General features: G+C 54.6%; 1 protein-coding gene across 1 annotated transcript in view; it reads left to right on the top strand.

Annotated features, from left to right (window-relative positions):
* The first annotated feature begins 6,542 nt into the window (after positions 1-6,542).
* CASZ1 (castor zinc finger 1) overlaps positions 6,543-8,770 on the top strand; it is a 145,991-nt gene continuing 143,763 nt past the window's right edge. The window contains exon 1 of the mRNA XM_081816869.1: positions 6,543-6,618. The gene's annotated coding sequence lies outside the window, so the exon portion shown is untranslated. The remainder of the gene's footprint in view (positions 6,619-8,770) is intronic.

Genomic DNA, 8,770 nt, shown 5'->3' with positions numbered 1-8,770 from the left:
AGGAACGTGGTCCGTGGTGGCCGTGGGGGCGTGGGTTTTGCTCTGAGCCCAGGTGGTCCCTTCCGCTTCTCCATCACTGGGTTTCCCTGGCTCACCAGGGCCCCAGTGCCAGGCCTGCCCCTCCCTGGCAGGCATGGGAGGGGTCAGGTGTTGCCCGTGGATCTTTGGGTAAGAGGTGATGTCAGCAGTCAGCCCTGCCCTTCACCGGGCTGTACTTCTCTGCATTCAGGTGCCTGCTGACAGCGCGAGCACGATCTTGCGGTGTGCAAACAGCACACGGCCGTACCTCCGTGACCAAACCCTCCTTTAAAGGGACATGGAGTGCACACGTGTGGATATACCCTCAGACACACACTCTCCTGTTGCAGATAAAATCAGACGCACACCTCCCTACTAGGCATGAAAGTCACTCCTGTCCACACACACCCTCCAATCGCCCAGGCCGACCGCTGGGGTGGGCCCCAAAAGAGGTATGGGGGGTTCATTTAAATTCATTCCTCTAGTTTTTTTAATCCAATTCATGCCCAAATACATGACTCTCTGATCTCGGGTGTTTTTTTTTTTTAATTTTATGAATTATATTTATATTTGTATTTCTCTGTGTTTCCTGAACTGTTAGCATGAAATGTGAATTACCCTTTTCTTCAGAAATTTAAAGCTATTTTTTTTAAGTTATTAAAACTGAAAAGGGCCATAGAGACCAGAAACCCTGGGGCCAGAAAATATTTCCTAAAAGGGAAAAAATTAGTCACCTGCCATTCTCCTCGTGAGCCGGCAGGGGTAAACATAAATCCCCAAAAAAGTGAGTTAATTAGAACAAACTAGAAAGGAGAAGCTCGAATGGGAGCTGAGTGAGAGCCCAGGCAGGGAAAGCAAAAGCAGGTACAAAGTGTGGATCCTGAGCTTGGAAAACAGATAGTATTTATGGCACAGAAATCCCTAAGACTCCTCTGTCGAGAGAGGTTTCTGGAAGGTGTGGGCGCAGAGAGGTAGGAGGAAGCCAGAGTTCATCTCTGTGGAGGCTGAAAGACTGAGACAGACCCCACCCCTCCACCTCCAACAGTTGAGCGGATGCCCAAGAAGCCTGGGCTCAGGTAGATGTTCTGCAAAAGGACTCTGCTCTCAGCTCCAGGAGTCTGCCCTTCTGCTCATCTCTGCCCGAGGCTGTGGGTCTGAACAAGGCCACTCAAACCTTGAAACAGCCCCTGCTTGTGGCCAGCATGGTTCTAATAAGGATTCATTACTAGAATCACAGACTCTTTCACCCATTAAATTAACAGGGGTTAAAAAAAAAGAGGGAAAGAGAGAGAATACCAAAGGTTGGAGAGCTTACCGAGAGAACACAGCCAGTGGGAGAGCAAGTCCACACAGCCTTTCCCAGGAAGGGGCAACTGGCAACAGGAATGAAAAGCTTGGAGGTGTATGCACTTTGTTTACTCAACACTTCCATTTTAAGGATGGTGCACGATTCTTTCTGGACAAGGATATTCATTAGAGTTCTTTAGGATAATGGAAAGTATTGGAAAGGAGTCTGATGTCCACAATTTCCCAGGGTGAGGGACTGGTTAAGCAAATTATGACGAACTCTACAATCCAGCCAGTAAGAATCCTGGCATGGAAGAATAGCCAATGGTGTGAGAAAATGTCCACCCTGCATACGTGTGGCAGGCTAACTAACCCACCACCACCTTCACCGCCACCAGGTATGTTCGGCGCTATTCTGATCTTAAAAAACAAAACACAGCGAAAAATAACAAACACAAAAACCTAGACTGGCAGGGAGTACACCAAAACATCAATAGTGATTATTCATGGATGGTGGGATTACAGATGATGTAAATTTTCTGCTTCCTGTTTATCTGTATTTTGTGAATTTCCTATGACAAACACGTATTATAAATACATAGTCAGAAAGGAATAATCACGCACTTTGCAAAAAGAATGAGGAGATTGGGGGGGTGGTGGAAGGATCTGTCAAGTTCATCAACTTGGATGGGATTCAGGAACCATGCTTAGCTTTTGGGAGAAAGCCCCTCTCCCATTCTCCCTTCCCAGGACTCCCAAGAGAGGCATTTGTAAATAAAAGAAATGCATTCAGCTTTTTTCTTGCCCAGTAATCATCATAATCATTTATCTCGGGCGTTTGTTTAATTATTCAGTCACTAAGCATCTATTGAGCGCCTACTGTGATGCTAGCGCTAGGCTAGGCCCAGGGACCCCAGAAAACAGACCTCGCCCGAAGAAAGTCTCCAGACCAGGAGCAGCTTAGGAGAAAGGGAGACAGAGCACACAGTCTGTAATTTTTTAATTGAAAAAATCGTCAATCTTTGTCAACACTTATTGAGTGCTTACTGTATACAGAATCTGGTGCTGGGTCCTGAATCTCTTTGGTTCCTTTTTTGTCTTTTACAACATTGAGATATGATTTACAGTTAAAGGACAGATCTGTTCTCCTTCGTCTCTCCTCCTTTCCCAACGCACTCACCTTCAAGTTTCATCTCTTTATGAGCTCAGAGTTAGGGTAAAAAAAATGCTTGTTGCTCTGGTCTAAGTCACCTCCCAGCCCAAGCGTGAAAAGCATCGGCTCTGGATTCAGAGAGCCCAGTTCAGCCTTGGGAAAGTTACTCTGTGCCTTGCCTTTCTCATCTGTAGAATGGGTATATTACATATACGCCCCCTCCCTCTCTACAGTTGTTGTGAGGGTCTAATAAGATGATTCAAGCGCTTAGCCTGGTGCCTGGCGCATGACAACCACTCAGCAAATAGTAACGATTGACGTCCAGCTAGGTGTTGCTTTCCGTCACTGCAGAGGGACCAGAAACCAAAAGACTGTGACCAGGAAGCTGAGCTGTGATTGCTTTCAAGTCTTTGCCAATTACACAGATGGAGACAGAAAAATTTCTTTGTTCAACAATCATCAGGAGCCCCGTGGGTGCCAGGCACTGTGCTTGTCACTCTGGCTTTTGCCACAAAGGCACAGACCTTGCATTCAGGAAGCTCACAGTCCAGGGGGGAAGGTGGCGAGGGCAGGGGGTGGGGGTCTTCCCCTCGAGACTCAGAAACAGAAGAGGCTCTCAGTGGAGGCAGGGGGCTAGATAGATGACCTCCACAGGGTCCTTCGCTGACCCTACCCCCCTCCTGCCTGTGGAGGCTCCTCTGTTGGGGCGTAGTTTACCAGAACCAGCTATCTCCTCACGGTTGACCCCTGGCCTAAGGTCAGGGAGTGGGAAACTCGGCAAAGCCCCCTTGCCAACCTGGCAACTTCTGGCAATTCCTGGGTTGTATCAGCTCCTTCTCCTTCCCCCAAACTTTGTCCTGGGAACTTTGCTGTTATTCTCCCGCAGCACAAGCTTCTCAAGGACAGAGGTCATGGAGGCTCATCTTGATTTGGTGCCTGACACACAGACAGTGAAGGCCTACTGTGTGCCGGGCACCATTCGAGGTGCTGAGGACATGAGGGAACACAGAACAAAGTCCCTGCCTCCAAGGAACTCCCATTCCAGCAGGGGCAACTGGACAGGAAATACGAGAACAAAATGAATAAGCAAAATCATTGCAAACACTCCAACAGGGTAAAGTGAGAGAGAAAGCTGGAGAACTACTTCAGGGAGAAAGCCTCCCTGAGGAGGTGACATGTGAGCAGAGACCTGAGTGATGCCAGGGAAGCAGGCGCAGAACGGGCCTTCCAGTCAGAGGGAACAAGTGCAAAGGCCCTGAGGTAGGGACAAGGGGGGTGGGCAACAAGACAGCAAGAGGCTTGAGAGACCAGAGGCTACGTTTTAGGTGTGGTGTTCTCTCCTAGCCCCTTGCTTTGTTTAAAACAAAATTTTGTTTGAGTTGGGGGGGCGGTGGTCAGGAAAGGAAGAGTTAGCGTCCCTGTTCACCTGGCGCCAAAGTCCTCCTCCCCACTCCCACTCTTGCCACTGTTTCCAGCTTCCCCCTCTCAGATGAAGTTCCTTCAGAGGAGGCAGAAAGACTCCCTGGAGGATGGGAGAATTGCGAAGTATCTCAGAAAAAAATGGAGGGAAGAATAAATGTCTTAATAAAAGTTTGGTGCTTGAGACGTGGCTGTTGGGAGGGGGGTGAGCCTTCTAGTGAGAAAGCGGGAAGGCGAAAACTAGTGAGCTCCTCGGGCAGCTCCTCAGAGGCAGGGCCTGTCTCGTTCATTTGTGGCTTCCCTGGGAAGGACCTGCTCTTCGCTGGGGGCGCGACGAAAGCCTGCTAAACAAACGTGTGCATGCAGGACTCCTCCGGCCGTTCTGGAGGAAGAAAAGGACAGAGGAGAAGAAGGAAGGGAGAGAGGACAGGAAGAAATGAGAAGTAGAGGGAGCACCGGATGTCCCAAGGAGCAATGACAATTACTGGCATTTATCGATCACTCACTTGGCTCAGGCACTTTTCATGCATTAACTCATTTTAGCCTCTCAACAAGCCCAGGCAGTAGCACTATTATTATCCCCATTTTACGGTTAAGGCAACTGAGGCACAGAGGGGTCAAATGCCTTACTCAAGGTCACTCTGCTGGTGAGTAGCTAGGGTCTGACCCCAAAGCACAAGCTGTGACCCACTTCTTCATACAGCCCCAGGAGTGGAATTAGCCTCAAATCCAAAGCTAGAAAACCTCCCTCACCACTGCTCAGGTCATTACCCTCACCATGCCTCAGTTTCTCCTGCAGAATGGCAGGATTGGGCTTGAGATGTTCGGGGCTGTGTGTTCTGCTGAGTCACCAGACACAAGGGTCTTTTGCATGGTAGGCCAGCACACCAACTCCTGAAACCGAGGACTGATTTGATGGTGTGGGGTGGCAGTGGAGAGTAATGGGTCAGTGGTCCATGGGGACTGTTAATTATTGATGTGTTGCCGCTTCCTGTTAATTACAGGATTAAAGAGGGGAGAAAATTCTCTGAACCTGAGAGGTGTGTCCCACCCCCACATCTGGCCTTCCTGTGTGGACAAATCCCAAACATGGGATTCTCAGACCCATGCCAGGTGGGAAGGAGACAAGCTGTACTTTTGAGGGTTTTTGTTTGTTTGTTTGTTTGTTTCTCAGCTGGTCTAAAACAAGTAGAGATCACTCAACAACTATGGGATAAGGGGATGGTTGGGCCTCCTCTCCCAAATCTGGAGGCTTTTTAGGGGACAGGGCAAATCCTGGCCACCTCAGGGCCAGAGGGCCATGGAGTCCCCAGTCTCTATGCATTTACCAATTAACTTCCAGCTTAAGGCAGGGCATGGAATGCATCCCAGCGGATGTCTGTCTTGGGCAATTACCATCCAGGGCTTCTGGAAACTTCCGGTCCTGAGAAGCTTTGCCGAAACCTTGCAGAATAGGTCCCAAAGTCTACCAGCCTGTAACACCATTTACCAGCCTGTGGCATTTCCTCTTAGTTTAATGCATTCTGTTGAACACTTCTCCAAACTGTGGGTCATACTTTGAATTTATATTCATTTATTCAACAAGTCATTTAGCTATTTCGTTTACTACTGCGGTCAATTTTTCACTTCTCTCACCATTGGAGTGTTTACCCATTTCTTTCACGTCTGATGTTATTTCCATCATGTCCTTGTTAAGAAGGAAAAACAGGAACAGTGACGAGCTCAGTCCTGGGACAGGGGTGGCCTGGCGGAGAAAGGCAGGACCAGAGGCACTGCACCAGGACTGCCGCTGACCTCCAGGCTCAGCCTGGTGTGGCCACCTCAGACCAACTGGGAGGTGGGCAGTGGGAACAAAGGGAGAAAAGGGGGGGCTTCTCCAATGGAGTTCGAAGGTCCCCGCCCCTCCCCAAGAGGCCCTCCTCTGTCACCCGGGAGGGGTAAATTAGCTCTCCCAAAACACGTTATCCAATCGCCTTGCTTTATTTTCTTCATGGATCCTTTCACTCTCTGAAATAATATTATTCATTTGTTTTAATGTTCATTACCTTCACCCCTTCACACCCCTTCCACCCCCAGCCAGGTTCATTCTTCACGGCCTATCTTGCTCACGTAAGGATTTATTTCTTGCACAATGGACTGAATGAAAACTCCCTTGCAAAGAGTAAGTGCAAAGCAGATATCAAAGAGTGAGAACATCACGTTCCTTTGGGTTCAACAATTCTAACGTTCTAACTTGCAGAAAAGAGCTAGGTCTTCAGTGGAAAAGTGGGAAGCCGACTGGCTCTCCGGGATCAGAACAGGTGAAAAGTAACCCACTCCTGTCCCTTCTCTCTTGTGCCCCAGCCTCAGCTCCACTTAACTAGGGGGTGTGGAAAGCTTCTCCAGCCGCAAAAGGGAGCCGTGCGCTCAGATGCTCCTCCGCAGGCTGCGTCTCGCTGCGTGTACGAGCCGAGCTCAGCCTGGGCGGTGGGTGGGAAGAAACAGGGAGGGGAAGGTCTGGGGGTGTGAGGGTGGAGCGGAGCCCGGCCCAGCAATCCGGCCCGGGTTTTGCATGCCACCCACTCGCCCGCTCGGCCGCGGAGAATTCCATAATCACAGCGGGCGAGAGCGGAGACTGGGAGCGAAAAATCCGGGATCCGGCAACTTTGGGCAGCGCATGCGCGCCCGCGGCGCTCCATCCCAAACACACACACATTTTTCCCCCGGACTTGGAAAGTCACCCAAAGCCGCCCCAAGTGCAGGTAAGAGACTCGGCGCTCCCTCCGCCGCGGCCCCCCCACGCCCCTCAGCTCCGAGGGCCTCCCGAGGTGCTTCCCCGCCTCGCCCCCTGTCCCGGTGCAGTCCCCCACCTCCGGGGCTGCCGCTTGCAGCAGGGAGCGGGCGAGCGAGCGAGCGAGCGAGCCAGCCAGCCAGCCTGCCTGCGCGCGGCGGCTGCCACCCAACTCCGGCCGTGCGGGAGGCAGGGGGCACGGAGGGCTGGCATCCGGGCGCGGGGCGGCGCGTCGCCCGCCGCGGCCAGGGGAATGCCCAGCGCGCGGCTCCGGGAGCGGGGAGGGCTGCTGCTCCTGGGGGTCACTTACTCCAGCTGAGGGGGCGGCGGGGTAGGGGAGAAGAGGGGGAGGTGCCAGGCTCGAGTGCAGGACTTTGCAAATAGGGTGGGGGCGCCCCCCGCGCTGCAGGCTCCGGGGGGGGGGGCAGGTGCTCGCCAACACTGGGTAATCACTCCTTCCCCCTACGCTCCCCCCCCCACCCCCGGCTGCAGGGGTTCGAGCGCCCGCCAGGGCAGAGAAGGAGGCAGGGGTGAGGGGTGCCTGGGGTGACTTTGCAAGACTTTGCCCAGGGGAAGGGGTGGGTGGGGAACCCCTCCAGCCGACTCTTGTGCCCCAATACCAGGGTGTAGGTGCTACCGGCCGAGGTAGGCAGTGTTCACTTAGGCGCGGGGTGCCAAGGGGTGCCTCCGGGTGGGAAAATGAAGACGAAGGGTTGCATGGCTGGGGGGAGCGGCGCCCCCTTTTTCATTTGTGCCTGGGAAGTTTGTCTCAAGTGCGCTGCTCCGGGCGCGGCAAGTGGCGCTCCTCACTCCCCCCACCCCCACCCCAGCCTCCCCAGGCGCAGGGCTGGCAGTGCTGGGCACAGGGAGCCGGGACACCGGCTCAGGGCCATGCGGCTGTCCGTCGGAGCCCTCCTGGGTCCGGGGAAAAGTTCGGGGGAGTTGACGCGGTTGTTGTGTGCGCTGGGAGAGAAGTTGCGCCCGGGGATGTGGGACGTTGGGCTGGCGGGCAGGCGGGTAGAGCGGTGCGCTCCAGGGGGCTCGGCCGAGGTGGGTGAGGGTCTGGCGGGGTCTGTGCCCCAGGGTGGGCTGAGGGTGACCTCGGGGCTTAGCAGTTGGGGAGAGGAAACCCTGAAACCAGGGACGCGCGGCTGAAATAGGCACGAGGCGGAGGACAGAGACAAGAGTAGCTCGTAGGGGAGCAGAGGGGCACCGACGGAGAGAAGGCCGGACCACCCGGTCACTTGGGGTCGACCTTCAGGGCAAAGGAGCGCGTGGTGGCTGGCGAAGGAGTGTCGCGAAGCGGGGCTCCAGGGGGCGCGCGGGAATGGGGGATCGGGTCGGACCGACAGTCAGGGAGCTCCCGGGGCAGGGGGCCGAGTCGTGCGCCCGGGGTGAGCCGGCCGGGCGGAGCGGCGGCCGGTTTATTTTTACTCGGTGGCATTTGCAGAATGTGCAGCTGATGGCCGTCGGCCGCCAGGAAGTTTTGCTTTCTGTTCTTTCTCTCTTCCCGAAGCCAGCGCGGCCGGGAGCGGGCGGGCTGGGGATCGGGGCCTGGGAGGGGAGGGGGCGGCCGCTGGGGTGGCAAGGTGCGGGCAGGGGCGCGCTGGGGCGGCGGGCGGGGGCTGGCCGGCGAGGGCGGCGAGCGGGCGCTGGGTCGCAGCGGAGCATTTGGGCGAATGTCTGTCCCCAGCGTTGGGAGCTTCTCGGCGAGGGGAACAGGTGTATGCGCCGTCAATCACGGCGGGAGGGACACTTTGGGGGCGTAGATTAAGATAATAATAATAGATTTTTCTCTAGGGGGTGGGCGCAGATTCTTCTTCCAAGTCGTCCCCGACCCAGGTCCGAAGTTGGGGGAGGAGAAGAGTGCCGAGGGAGGCAGGGGGCCGCTTCTCCCTCTACACAAGTTCTTCCGGACCCAGCCTCAGCTTGGGAAGCGGGCCTTGGGTGCGGCGAGGACCTCCTTCCAGTCACGCTGGGGAGGGTGCGGGTGCGTGTGCGGGTGCGTATGATTAGTCCACCAGGGAAGCAGCGAAAACACCCCTCCAACAAGCCTGGAGCTCCCCCAAACTCAGCTGGATCAAGGGGCAACTGGGGGGGGATATGCGTCGCTGTCCCAGCGG

The sequence above is a fragment of the Leptonychotes weddellii genome, chromosome 4 (genome assembly GCF_054177405.1).
Source record: "Leptonychotes weddellii isolate Sample4059 chromosome 4, ASM5417740v2, whole genome shotgun sequence".
NCBI classification, from domain to species: domain Eukaryota; kingdom Metazoa; phylum Chordata; class Mammalia; order Carnivora; family Phocidae; genus Leptonychotes; species Leptonychotes weddellii.
The sequence above is the reverse complement of the archived record's forward strand: the minus strand, read 5'-3'. Positions and strand labels throughout refer to the sequence as shown.